Here is a 15,311-nt window from a genome sequence, read left to right on the forward strand (position 1 = left end):
AACGATTCCATCGTATAATGGATGTTGCCAATTTCGTTTATTCGGTTATTCGGATAGATGTAAACTAGAATAAACGGGATTATGGGATTTTCGATAATTCCATTTGCCAAATCAGAAGTGATGATCGACATTTTATTTTTCAAAGAACGTTCTCTTTAGAAATAAAGAATATCTCTTTGTGCGGAATTATCTACTTAATACCTTAGAAGGTTTCCAGAAGAAGCGATGGTCATGGGAAGCCTAATAACGAGTAAATGAATATTCGTATTACATTCTTTCTCAAAGCGACGTCTGTCACATTGATCAATATAATATATTTAAAATTTTTTCAATTTTGCTTTTCAATGGCTATAATTAATTAATTCCTGGATTTAAATTATCCAAAAGTCAAAAAGATTCTATGACTTCGAGTCAAAAAGAAATAAAAAATGATAAAAAAAAAAGTGTTTTTTGCTTTCGAAAAAAAATTTGAAATTTTTAAATAATAATATAGTAAGAAAGGAAATTATTCTAAATACAAACCAATGGAAGCAAACTATTATACATACTTTATTATGAAATAAATACAAAATTTGTCGATACATGCTTCCTTCGTTATTTCTTTTCCTATGTGAACTCACGATTTTTTTTTCGAAGTTTCGAAAAAAAGACGATACTTTTTTTACACTTTCCGTCATAAATGAATGTAACGAAGGATCCAGTATAGCGTTTTTCGTGTCTCCTTTCCACTAATCGATCTTTGATCGCCATATAGATTAAATTTCGCTTTGTTCTACAAGAATCAAGCGAAAACTATCGCACAAAGAAGATTCCATAAACCAATGAACAGTCTTTAAAATTATATACAAGATATGAGCGGAGATTTTCAATCGATACGGTATCGATCGATCGTTGCAAAATGAATCGATATTATAACCTAGGTAATATGGAGAGACGTGAATGGGATTCGATAATCCGTTGATCCACAAATTGAAATTGAAATTTGAGATAAGATTGAATTATCGATACGTTGTATTTACGAAGAGAATGATATACGTAATCGCGGAATATTTGCTCGATGTTGTGAATTAAGGTTAAATTCAATATTTCGAATATCGAGAAATGAAATTTAACGAAAGTAAAAATTCGTTATATTGGGGGAATTGTTAATGATCTATTCGATTGTGCGACATTCGAGAAAAACGGTGTAAAAAAAAAAAAAAAAAATTAAAAAAATAATTCAAATATATATATATATATATATATATATATATATATATATATATATATATTCAAATCGTGGCGTACCTTCGTATCCGAAATTTATTGCTCCCGAAGACCATCGTGCCGATGCTGCCCAAAATGTTATAAATACTCAGATTCAACATTTGTTCATCAGCAGTGTGCTCGTATTATCGTGTCACAAACACCTCAGGTCATTGTATCTTTTCCGCCCGAGGATGTTGCCACTCGTGTTTTCGCCTCGTCTGCCTCGTCACCGTACAACCAATCACACATTTGTCAACAGCCGTTTATTTCCCCCGTCACTTGTTTTCGTATATACCGTTTAAACGGAAAGAAACGATCGAGAAACAACGACAACGATGGATAAACCACGATCGGCACTCGACGCGTGTATAAATCGAATCGATCACGGTCACGTATCGATATCACTGTTGACAGATGTCATCTATTCTTCCACAAGAATATTCACTCGACGTAAACTCCACAAATGCTGACAACGGAATGACTGGACAACACGGATCGCGATCACGGATGCCGTATCCACAGTGGGGGAAGTCGAGCGAGCAAGAGGGAAATAGAAAGTTGGTAGAGTGGTGGACAAGGACGGAGTAGACGACATTTACCGAAGATTCACGAAGTGAGACGAGGGACTTGAACGAGAGACGAATGCGCGGCGACAGGTCAACGTGTCTCATTATCTTCCCTTCTGATCTGAACCGGCAAACTATACGCATGTAAATAGTGCGGGGAACGTTCATGCTCGCACCCCTGAATCACATTAATGCTGTTGACAGGTAAAGCTGGCACTACCGTGCTACGGTGGAAACGGCATGAGATGTATCTTGCCGAAGAACCGGTTTAATTTGATGTCTAAAGAGCGGCAAAATAATAAAGTCTGAGATATATGATTCGGCTTTTTCGTATTTCGAATTCGAGCGAAATGGGAAAGAAATTTAATGGCGAAACAAAATTTTACGTATCGATCGACAAATTGATAAATAATGTGAAATAAAACGCAAAAAGCAAAATCGTATTTTATTATAATCACGTGTGTCGTACATATTGTTCAAGTACATATTGTTTACAGTGTATACAGTAATATGATATACGAACATTGGATTCGTTTTTATTTTACAACGAATGCGATGAAAACATACTGAAACAATCAAAAAATTTTAATTTGTATTATTCGAAAGTTATTGTATCGCTGTACAACAAGTTTTACGAATTATAATTTACGAATATGATGGAAAACATGTAATTTATATGTTACAATTGTCAAAGTTTCGAAACCGTAAACTCTGACTTCTTAAAGATATCGAAACCTTATTGCTGATCCATTGTGAAAAGGATACTCTAAATGTCATCCATGTTGATCTGTACCAACCGTGATTATCTTTTTCACGTAATAAACATGGCCGATGTATTCATTTGGTTCGCGGTTAAATCTCCGCAACATCCGAATGTGAATCGAGTACGCATATACCTCGTAATTTACACGAACCCTCTGTAATCTCCGATCTTTGACAAGTTGTGTTCCGATGATCAACAAAATCACGGAACTGTGACAAGGTGTGGTAAAGTAATGGACGACTGCTATTACAGATATTGCTCGATTTTGTGGAAAAGTTGAATACTTGTTTGTATCTTTTTTTCTTTTTTACCGTTCATATACGTTCTCATATACGATAAAACGATAAGAACGAATCAATATGTATATAAGTACTCATATTGAATATAATATAATTCTTTGTAAGTAAAAAGTAAGAAAAATATAGAATGTAATTTTTTTATTCGAGATTTAATTTTCGAATTTGATCAATTTTATAGTTTAATTTTATTATATATATATTTTTTCTTATTTTTTCACTAGACGAATCTCACGCGTCTCATTCTATTATTCGATCAGATATAAAAATTCAATATAAAAATATAAAAATTCTCAATATAAAAATTCTCCCCTTTCCTTTTATTAACCGACCGACAAAAAATTTTTTATTCTTTAATATATTCAAGTATACTCAAGATATATTCTCCGACCAATCTATTAGCAATGTTGCACGAGATCTATATGTCTGGGACATATGTTTCTCAGAAATCATAAACAATCGCGACATCGGGTACGTCTATATATACGTGGCACGTCTAGTCTTTCCTCGGTACGTTAGCCACGCTTATTAGAAGCGAAGGGCGGCCAGCCAGCCGTGTAGATACCGCCATACATTTTTAACAGTTTCCTCGATCTACGAAGGTCTGGTCCTCCTTTTTCGCATTCCCGTATAATAACAGGTCTGCACGCCGAGATCAAGCGGATCCGCTCCTCGTCCCAAGACAGAAAACCGGCACAGCCCCGGGCGATTGTCGTAGGTAAGTGAGTTTGATACACAACGCGGTTGAATACTTGGTCAAGACCTCTCTTATCCCTCTCTTTCTCTACTGTGTGCCTTCCACCACCGATCGAATATCGAAAATACGCGATTTTCAATATTCTTCCGTGAAAGAGATTCGTAGTACAATATATGCATCGAATAAAATGGAATACGAGACAAAGAAAGAAAGCATCCCGTTTGATCGATCGGATGGCGTGGCGAATCGAACAAATCAAAATAAGAATTTGCACTGATTATGTCTATGATCTCTCTCGATGACGAATGGAATTCACAAGGACGGAACGTGAAGCCACGATAATATCACGAGATTCACGGATGAATCATGGTGATGATGATAAGATAAAAGAAGGAAAGAGAGATGAAAAAGGAACGAAAAGAAGCGCATCCAAGCGGGCCAGTTTCACCTGATTTTTATGGTCACTGTTGAGCTGCACGCGTACCACGCGCGTGATGAGTAATAATGCGGAGGTATGTTGTATACACACGAGCACCGTTACTTTTTATCCTGCTCTCCTTCCTCTCCCGTGAACAATCCCCATGAAACTCGATGTGATATACGATTTCGACCGAGCATCGAATAAACGAACATCGGTCGAGCGTATATTTTTTTTAAGGATAAGCAACTCGATCCTCTCTTTGGAATTCTATTTTGGCGCCAGTTTCGGTCCGTGATTGGACGAACGTCGACGTCGGACGTCGGGAGACCGTCTCGAATCGGGCAACTTTCCAAAACCTAGTCTCAGCCGCTTTTCACCTCCATCAAAGTTCCAGCCATTTAAAATTGTTCTGGCAAAGAATTATTATGCTCACGGTTTAAATATTGTATTGGAATTTTCCTATAAAGGACAATCTGTGTACTTAATATTACGAAACGTACGAATTTTTCGCGAATCGTTTATTTTTTCGTGAAAAATTTCGTATTATTTTCAATATTCGTTTTAGCTTTCTGGATACGAGCCAAATATCTGGTATCGAAGAAATACCACGCGTGGAATACAAGGTCTTTCTTACATTTCTGATTAAATTGCAAATGCCGTGATATTATCACCAGTTATGAAAAAGCTTTTATACAAATTTATATGTATATTTATATAAAGAGAGGAACACATAAGGATAAAAATCGAAGAGGCATGACATATTGCAAAGTGGCGAGGCTTGTTCTCATTTATCAATGGAATGTATTATCGGTGCACTTCCGTAGGCAGCTGGAAAAACGACGCGGTAGAAAGTGCGTTTATACTTTGCTCTCGTTCCTACAAGCGGAATGACAGATTGCGAGAACGAGGGCAATGCTATCTCTTCGTAAAGAGAATATTTTTCTTATCGTTAGAGGACGGTGACTTTTGCAGCGAAAGTTTGTTCTTTGGAATTGATCGTTAACAGACACTTATAAGAAATAAGCGGTTCCTCGATCGGGAAGCAATTCCCGTTTGAAAAGTTTCGAGTTATCGCAACGATGCGTTTTAACAAAATTTTAATTCCACAGTTAAATCTACTATTCGAAGATTTTTACAATTTTAATGTATTTCTATTTTTATAATTTCTTAAATTATTTTATTTATTTTCAACTTTTTAAAAATTTTTTTTAATTTAATTTAAAAATTATAAAAAAATTGACAACTACTTATTAACATACTTATTAACATATCTTTATATAATTTCATCATTCGGTAGATTTTAAATCGAATTAAAGAATTTTTTCGATAACAAATAAACAATAAATCAACGATATTTCGATAAGATCGAAATATTTAAAAATAAAAAAAATTCCAATATTTAAAGGGATCCAAAGATATATAATGCTGATTATAATTTTATCGAAATAAGCAACTTTGATGAAGATATTTGACAATAATAGAATGGTCATAACAATTTTTAAAGAATTATGTATAATCACGTTTAAAAAGATCAATTTAACTTAGTTTAACATAAATTTATAATGGCTTTTACAATTTAAGAAAAAAATATAAAATGGAATAATAGAATGATGAGTTGAAAAATATTCTCTATGATTACACACACATAATAATAACACAATCAAAACTTCCGTAAAATTCCGTAAAATACTCGATCGAGAATGGCTAATATAACGATGAAACGAATGAGCAACCGTTTCATATAGGTAAACCATCTGCTGGGTGATGTCATTAGCTATTCTGGACATTGGTAATGCTTTTAATTTAACCGTCGTGTATGTAGTATCGCGAACGTTATTCCAGTCTGTTCTCGACCCTGGATCGTTTCGCGGCCATTCAACGATTTAAACTGGCGATCGATGCCTGGCAACCAGTCAACTCGCGAAAGAAAAACAAACTGCGAATCACGCGAAAACCGCCTTCGTCCATTAATTTAGTACGCATCCTTTCATTTCTTAATCTACTTTAATAAATTCACCGACTGTGTCTTGTATCTGTAATCTTGCGTCGAAAATTCGCCATGCCACATTGTCGATCAGATTTGCGTCGATCTTTACGATCTCGCTGATAACTGCGTCCCGTTTCTCGATGTCGTTTCTCTTTAGATCATTCGCGTATGTTTCCCTGTCTGTGTTTATTTATCTCATTTTTCTCATATAAAGAATTCTCGTTACCATTTTCTTTATTTTTAAGATAGTCCGTTCAAGATAGTCTCTCGAGAATCGCGATAATTGTTTGCCAGATGTCTTCGTCGTCATCTGTTTGCCAGAAAGATTCGACTCGAGGTAAATTCATCGAAATTCATTATTATTTCCTGAAATTCTGGAAAATTGACAATGAACGTAGTAGCATAATTAATATGTGTAAACAATAATATGTTTGACAACGTTGTACATGACGAGCAGCGGAACGAATGAAATATGACTTTCGTTATGTTCGATTCTCATAATTATTACCGTATAATTTATTAATATAATATTTCGCTTCGAGTATACTGAGTATAATGATTATATAATTTAGCAATATTCGTAAGGATATCAAGGGAATATGTATGTATCATCGAATTCCAATAAAAAGAATTTATTATCTTTGCATTTACTTTATTTTTTAATATCAATTGCGATTGGTCTTCTATTGTAAATTTATTTGGACCAAACTGTATTGTATTCAGTATTTATTTTCACTTTTTATTCATATCTTGTTAAAAATGTTAATTTTACAAACAATATGATGAAATTCCAATGCGAAACTATTCGAATAATACTATTCAAATCGATGGTTCCTATTTGTTCAGATTTATATCTCTTTGAAATTTCTTGAAAAATCGAAAGAAAATTACAAGAAATATTGGATCGAATTTCCGATTAGTTTATTCTCGTTATCGTGATTAATCGAGATCGTGATAACGCGTTCCACGTTATACGCGAAGAAAATTCGTCAATAATCTCTGTGTGGTTTAATGGCAATGATCTTCTCGCAGGTGTAACATGCGCGGTTATCCCTAGCCACTAGTGTCACTGACCTACGACAATTTTCCAGAGACCAACGGTCAACGATTTCCTCGGCCGTGTCGCGCGAGGTCGTGAAACGTCGTGGTCGTTTATGCGCTCATTCGTCGTTGGATCGGTCGACCGGAAACTTTATGATCCTGGCCATTTATTGCACGACAGTTTGGCCGCACGTGGCTACGAACAATCGTGAAACTTCGGAAGCGTGCACACGAAGTTAACGTGTTTTTCGTTTGCGAAGTCGGGGCCCACCCTAGCTGCGATAATAAAATCGTTCTTTGAGGAACACGTGGCTGATGGAAATGGTTTTGCTTTCGAGATCTTCTTTTGAAATTTGAAAGGAATTCGAATTCCGACCGGAATTTCAAGGATATTAAACTTATCTTCAACAAATATATATATATATATATATTATATATATAATTATATTGATAATATCGTTTATATCCATTTTTTTTAATTACGTTCCTGTTATATATATTTCTTTGAATTTTTCAAAGAAATTCGATATATTTACTCGAAATGTGAAATATTTCATTAGTCGCATCGAAACATTGCTAAATTGATATAACGCATTGCATAATTTCTAATTTTTTTTTCGAAAATTGCACAAATTTATACGAGATTGTTAAATGTCATAGTAGCTAGTAAATTAAAATTTTATACAATTCCGATAAAAAAATGATACACATTGTGCAATATTTTTATTATTTAAACAATATACTTATTCTTGATACTTATATACTTTTATATATTGTGAAGTATATTATATATTGATAGATATTGTTAGAAATATAAGGATCAAGAAAAAAGTTTTATATTCTTAAATATATTCTTATATAAATAAAAAAATTATAAAAAATTGCAATAAAATGATGATATATATTATATATATATATAAAAATAATAATTTAGATAAAATAAATAAGAGTAGTTTTTTATAGTATGCAAAATCATTTTTTTATTTTAATGTCGGATAAATATTTTCCATGATTTTCGAGATTTGTGCATGATGAAATTTTAATAAAACATACATTATAATAAATATATTAATAAAATGGACACGTACAGGCAATATAAAATTGCATATAATACAATCGCAAAAAAATCTGGAAACTATGCCATTATTCGTCGTCTCTCTTTTTTACATTTTACGATTAGAACTTTGAACGCCTGATTAACTTCGTCAATTGAAACATCTTGAAATTTCATCAAAATATGAAATATGGAGAAAAGAAGAAGATCGCAGTTTTATCGCAAATTTAAGAGTATGCCATCGATTTTTTGTCGCGGATCGTTGATAATCTTGAAAACACGAATATAGACTGATAAAATTCAGGAATTCTAAGGATAAGATAAGTAAGTGTAAAATTGCCGCGATGAAAACCAACGGAAAGTAAAACATTTCGAAATAGCTTTGAACCTTATCGAATATCAACACAATGAATTGATGTTAACAGGAGCCTAATTAAACGAGAACACGAACGAAACTGGATTATTCGATGAGAACGAGACACGATGGATGGAAGGTAGGCTTCATCGACGAGGACGTAGGTGGTACACGTGTTTACCCAGGTGCAGGATGACAAGAGCGAGGATATTTCTTCGTGAATGGAATTAGCCTCGATCGAGATCACGAATAAAAAAAAAACGATCAGTTCCAACATTTTGTCAGACGGTGGTTCTAACGGTAAATTACTCGGTTAATAACATCGAGCAATTTAACCATTTACTCGTAAGATAAAGTGTCGCCATGAAGATATACCGTTTCTTGAGACGCTCCCGTGAGTCCGTGTCCGGTGTCCACCGGTCTCGTCTCGGTGCCTATTGTCTTCCTCGTCGTTGTCATTCCTTGTCCCTTGTCACTTGGTTCTTATAGCTCCCTTGAGCTCTCTTGGCACAGCTGTTTCCTCGTCAACGACGAAATACTGCGATGCTTCGCTTGAAACGAAGTCAAAGTCGCAAAGTCGAGGCCGTTCGTTACAACAACAAACTAGAACTCTGTTATTTTGCACATTTGAATGAAGTTTTCGACGAGAATATTATATATTTTTAATTCGATAAATCGAGAGTTGATATTAATTTTTTTATCAAGAATAAAAATTTATAAAATGACAGATTTTTTTATCAAGAAAATCTGTAATCATTATATTATAAGTAATGATAAATTAAACATATATTTATATATCTATATATTTATATATATTTATATTTATATAGATATATATTTATATATCTATTCTAATAACGGATTATTTAAGGAATATTTAAATTGATTCGACAATAAACATTTTCATTCACCGATTAGATATATTATTTCCTCTTTTTATTATTAAGTTGTCCTTTAAGTTGTATTCTTTTTGTCTCAAGAAAAATTTTATCCGGTATAAATTTTATATTTTATATTATAAGTTTAATTCTTTTAATTTACCGCTTTAAAATTTATCTTATTTATTTTTGTCGTTTTTTTGTTTTAAACGTAAAACTATCAATTGATAAACGCGTACATTTGCGATACTTTGATATTTTTAATGCAAATTTGAAAACTTTTAATTTTGCAATCATCACTTATATATAACATGAATAAATTATAATAAAATAACTTTATCTTCACCAACACTTTTTTTCCTCAAAAATTGTAAATTTTAAATTCGCTCGTTATTCTTGTGGCAAATGAACGATATTACAAATGAAGTTTACCTATTTATTACGTGTAAATTATATGTATAAATTTCACATTGACTCGGAACCAATATGATTACGAAATTTCGTAAGCACATCGATACTTTCTTTTTGTGGATGTTAATCGGTTAATGAAGGCGTATAGGCTACTGGTATTACTATACTATCGTTCCTAAACTCGCTTAGAATTATTAGTCAGGATTGTATGCAATTGACCTCGTTTCTTGGCAAGTCGTCAAACTAGTCCCGACACGAATGAAGAGAGGACATTACGAGTCTGTGGAAGGCTACACTCCAAGGACCGCATTGTCGCGCTCAACTTTCCGACACTAACAAAAGTATATTCGTTTACTTATGCTACAATGAGAAGATAACTATCGTTCTTGTTTTAATTACCTGTTGATAAGTTAGTAGAGTGTTACATCGTATTCCTGTATTTCACGTATTTTTGTTGCAGATGATTGTGCAAATAATCCATCTTCTCTTGAAAATTCTGATAAATTCAAATAACGAGAATTTGATTGGAAATAATATTATTAAAAGACTGAACGAAAAAGTGACGGTTAGCGATTTGACATCCGTTCGGTTCGTCTGCGAATTTTTCATTAGAATTTTTCAGCCTTGTTCTCGAATGTCGTACAATTTTGGTAGCTGAAACGCACCAATCAGATGGAAGATGTCGAATGGCTAATGCTGATTGGTTCAGCCTTGACACCAACAAATGCATAAAAGGCGTAAATCGTGAGGAAAATACGGTCAGTTGTATTGTGATCAGTGAGTGTGATGCTTTGTGCGAGAAATTTTTTTTTTAATAAAAAAAAAATTTATTATTTCTTTATTATTTCAATACGTGTTATTCTTTTTTTTTTTTTTAATTCTTTTTTCCATTTTATTTTTATCCGATTTAAAAGATTCTCGAAGGAAATTTACAATTAAATAATTGTGCAAACAAAGATTTTATTTTATTTGTTATTCGCTTCGATACTTCAATCTGAATAATGAACTATTTAAGAAAGACAAATTATTTGATTATATTTACTAGAGAACCATATATAAAAATATTTTTTTCTTTTTTCAATTTATCGATTAAAAATAGTTGATGGATAAAAAGAGAATGGAAGTTACAAGAATTCAAAAACATTTTTCGTGTGTTTGTGTGAAGAATATTTTCGAAAGCAAATTTTTTTCGAAAAAGATTTGTTTCATTTTTCTGGTCTGTTACACAATATGGATAAATTATTTGTATATTTTATATCTGACAGGTAGAACAATTGAAGACAATCACAGGTACAAAATAAAAATGACATAAAATTAGAATAAATTTCTTTTCTATTTTTTTATAATCTTTCTTTAATATATAATATTATAATATATAATAAATAAATAGCGATAATTTATTTTTTGATCATTTCGATAAATTATTTTTATCAAATACTTTCCAGAAGGGAATTAGGTTAGGTGATCTTGTGTCGTCTTTTAATAGCGAGAGGCATTGTTTTCCAATATTTGGTTAAATAAAATTTTATTAGAAATTAAAAACTTATAAAATATATTAAGTTTTTTTCTTTTTTTTTTTTTTTAGAAATCAAAGTTAAACGCAAAGAATATATATCTAGTTCAATTATATAAAATTTGCAAGATTCCTTTTTTTGAATATTTTGATTGGATTAGATCGGATTGCAAGTACAATATCGCTATGAAATGACGTGTGTGGGTAATTTTTTTAAATTGATCTATGTGTAATATGAAAGCAACAAATCGCGAACAATATAAAAGTTTTTAACTTAAAATTGGTTTCTATTTATAAAAATCATATTTCAATATTCTCCAATTTAGGTATTATATGTTGATTTTAGTTTTATATTATACTCTATCCAATTGATTTGATCAATTTTTAAATGTCAATCTTAATTTTCTAGTCTTCTATTTCAATCTTTTTAATTTGGATAATTATATTAAAAATTAACTTAATAATAATTCATTCATTTATCGTTTTATTCAACTCTCACTCATTGTATCTTGGTAAAACTGTGTTATACAAAAATCTACAATCAAAGTACATTATATTTATACTTCAATTTTCCCGCGAAGTGAATAAGAAATTGTGTTACTCTAACCAATCAAAAAGCTGCTAAGACTCAGATGCTAGACGAATCAGCGTGCAGTGACGTCAGTCTATCGTCAAGAATAGTAGGTAGAACACGCGTTACATCGATGCAGATATATTATCATAATTATACATAGAATTTGATATTGTGTGGTATAATTTCTAGTTCTATTAGTGCTTTTGTTTAATATGTGTGTTGCTCATATTATCCAGTGTTATATCAAAATTGAATTATGTTTCACTTTTTTCGTGATTCTTTATTGTTCGCATTTGAGTTTCAGCTTTTTACCGGTAATTTTTTATTATCATTTGAAGCAGCGTTTGAAATCGGATTTTAAATTTAATTATTATTTTATTTTATACATTTGTTCTAACTTTTATTTGTGCAGATGATCATTCAATTATTGAAGTGGATTCGAAAATGTTATTATACAATAGATTATGCATAAGTCATAATTTTCCTTTAAACATGGTAAGATTTATTTTAACAAAAAATACATAATAATTATTATAATATTTCTTTTGTCTTTTTATTCTTACGAAAATAAAAATTTCTAATTAGATCAAATTATTTAATTCAATTTTATTCATATATACATATATACGATTCTCATATTTCTTTTCTATACGCGTCTTATATTCGTGCGTTCAACTCATATTATTATTTATGTTTTGATTTTATGCTCAAGGCTGAAAACGTTTCCTATGATTCATATTTTTGTATTTATTTTGATATTCCTTCGAAAGACGAAAAATATTTCTAACAATAGTCTTTCCAGGAAATTGGTAGTTCACGTTCGTATCATGTTTCGACATGTTTTGATTCTTTTTTCCCAAACTTCAACGTCAACCAAATGAAATCGCGATATTATTCTATTATCGAAAATCGTGGCGTTTAGAAGTTCTGTTTCAAGTATTGCTTTTGATTAATCAATTGTGTGATATATTATTTCTATAATTACTTTATTTTTTAATTAATATTTTTCAAAATATCTTTCAATTATTCAATAGTACAATTATACGTTTTATAAAAAATAATATGACCTAATTAGCACATTATATTTTTTTTAATTAAAATATGGAAAATTTAGATATAAATGATAGATAATATTCTCGTTTTGGTTCATAAAATATATATATATATAAGCACAGATTTTCATTTTGTAATTCTCGAATTTAATTTTGTTGTCTGTAATTATGTCATTAGATATTACAACAGGAAAAACGAAACATTGTGATCATTTATAAGATTGGTATTTTGTTTTTTCTCATAAAAATGATAAAAATGTAAAAAATATAAAAAATGTGTGGAACAATGCTTTCGCATTTCATCCGAGTTGATAATCGAAAATCGATAATTGTAACTAAGTTCGATAAATATGTATTTATGTTTATTATTATATTTTGTGAATAATCCATCGATTCCTTGATCAAACAAACGGAATTTTTATTTCAGTCGTTGCAAGTAAAATTCTCAGTTTCGAAATTGGTTATCGGTTACGGAATAGTTCGGTAGAATAAACGAACGGAATAAATACGCGATAAATTTTTTTTCCGCGATCGATGAAAATACGTTCTCTCGTTCATATGTTGAACATCACGAATGTTTGATCATAATCAAATCGAGGCTTCAAATATCAATAATATAAGCGATATAATGATATATTTGACTCGTTTTAGATTATTGAACATTCACTATTCGGTAAAAATGTTACTCAAATACACATTTTACACATATATGATAACATATTCATCACGTCGTTTACCATAATCTGAAAAATATATATCGAGTATATCGAATCCTGTTTCGTCTAGTATGGGGCTTCGCTTATTTCTATTCGCCATTCGCACATGGTGAACAGACAAGCGGCACGATTTCGAATTTGTTGAATTTGTTTAGAAGCGTTTCTGAAGAAACATTTCGCACAAAGAAAGAATATGAAAAGGAGATTCAATCTAATTTCTTTTACACGAGAACAAGTACTCGAAGATTCTAAGTGCTTTTAATGATAAAATAAGAAGAATGATATGTCGCGATAATACGATGTAGATATAGACCTTTTTTCTTCCCAAGTTTGTGCGATATCATCCGATATGCGTAGCAAAAAGACTCGACGACAAGACTAAACAAACGATGCTAAGCGATACCTTGTTACATTTATTTCGTCGAAGCCGTGCGAAGAAAAGTACGAAATGATGGGAATGGATAGGGAAATGATGATGATTCGAATCGAACGTAAACGTTAAGTAAATTCGTTGATTCGTTCGAAGAATAAAATAATTGAAACAGATCTACATGATATAATTTCGATTAAAACAATCTGGCGATAGATACGACATATTATTTTTAAATTTTTAAAATAAAATTCGTTCAATTTTAGATTTTTTTACGTTAGTAGTTAATTGCATTTACTAGATAGTTGAAAGATGCTTGCCATGAAAATACAAATTTTTTCGCACTCGACTAATCACTCGATCGAAACGCGTAATCGCAATTGCGCGATTAGATTAGACGATGGAATCCACGATCCGAATCAATGGAGTTTTTCCAATGTTAATCAGAAATGTTATCGAATAAAAAATAAATTGACGTAATAAATTTCTCGACGAAACGATAGAAACTTTGTACGAAGATTTGAAGAACGTAGAAGCGTTATATTACCGTGTTCTCTAACTCGATAGACACGGATATACATATCATCGAACGAGGCCGAATAGTCGACGAATTCTCACGCGTTCAATTGCTCGATCCGTGCGGTTGGAACAGCAATGGCACAACGAGCATAATCGAGCGCCAAAGAACAGGCAAACACGCCCGTGGTGGTGCCACGCGGGTAACCTTTTTTCTGACATTTCTGCCTCGTGGCTCGGTTTAGCCGAAAGGTTAAACCTTCGCGGGCGCGCGCGCGCGCGCGAGAGAGAGAGAGAGTAGTAGTGAACGAGGAAGATCAGCAGTATCCACGTTACAACTATGTCACGGAAATTTTTGTTTGGAGTAATAATTAGAGATAGTAATTAGATTTGTTTTATATTGTTGTTATTGCTGGTAAACACGTGGTGGGAGATAGGAGGATATATAGAGTGTACAAGATTCGAAATAATTTCAAATGATTTCGATCCTGTTAGTGAAATAGGAGTAAGTAATGGCAAGACTCTATATCTCTTGTTTCTTGCTCGCACGAAGGTCATAACGAGCGTTTGATCCTCGAACCGTGTCGCGAGGTCAAAATCCGTTGGAAGATCGCTCGGCCGTTACAGAAGTCAAGTTGGTGGTCATCCAATCAGAGCGAGAACGAAACAAAAGAAAGGTGAAAAGACTTATCGCTTCGCGAGATCGAGACTACATCCTGTGCTTTCCATCCAACGAGTCTGTCCTTTGATGAATTCAAAGCGACATTATGCGTAAATTACTATTAATCGATCGGCTATTAATTTCCTGCGTCGCGATTAAGGAAATTCGAATTGTTTGAAATAAAAGTCGCGA

General features: G+C 32.1%; 1 protein-coding gene and 1 long non-coding RNA gene across 4 annotated transcripts in view; both read right to left on the reverse strand.

The window, feature by feature from the left end:
- Nucleotides 1-15,311, reverse strand: part of Shrm (shroom) — a 168,936-nt gene that overhangs the window by 38,369 nt on the left and 115,256 nt on the right. The window lies entirely within an intron of this gene.
- Nucleotides 9,729-10,329, reverse strand: LOC105735216 (uncharacterized). Its single transcript, XR_001111904.3, has 2 exons — nt 10,117-10,329; nt 9,729-10,049 (listed from the first exon to the last, which is right to left on the reverse strand). It is a non-coding gene; the product is annotated as an uncharacterized LOC105735216 (long non-coding RNA).

This window comes from Apis florea, unplaced genomic scaffold (genome assembly GCF_048593485.1).
Source record: "Apis florea isolate Af1SG1 unplaced genomic scaffold, ASM4859348v1 contig_3170_pilon, whole genome shotgun sequence".
Taxonomy (NCBI): Eukaryota; Metazoa; Arthropoda; class Insecta; order Hymenoptera; family Apidae; genus Apis; species Apis florea.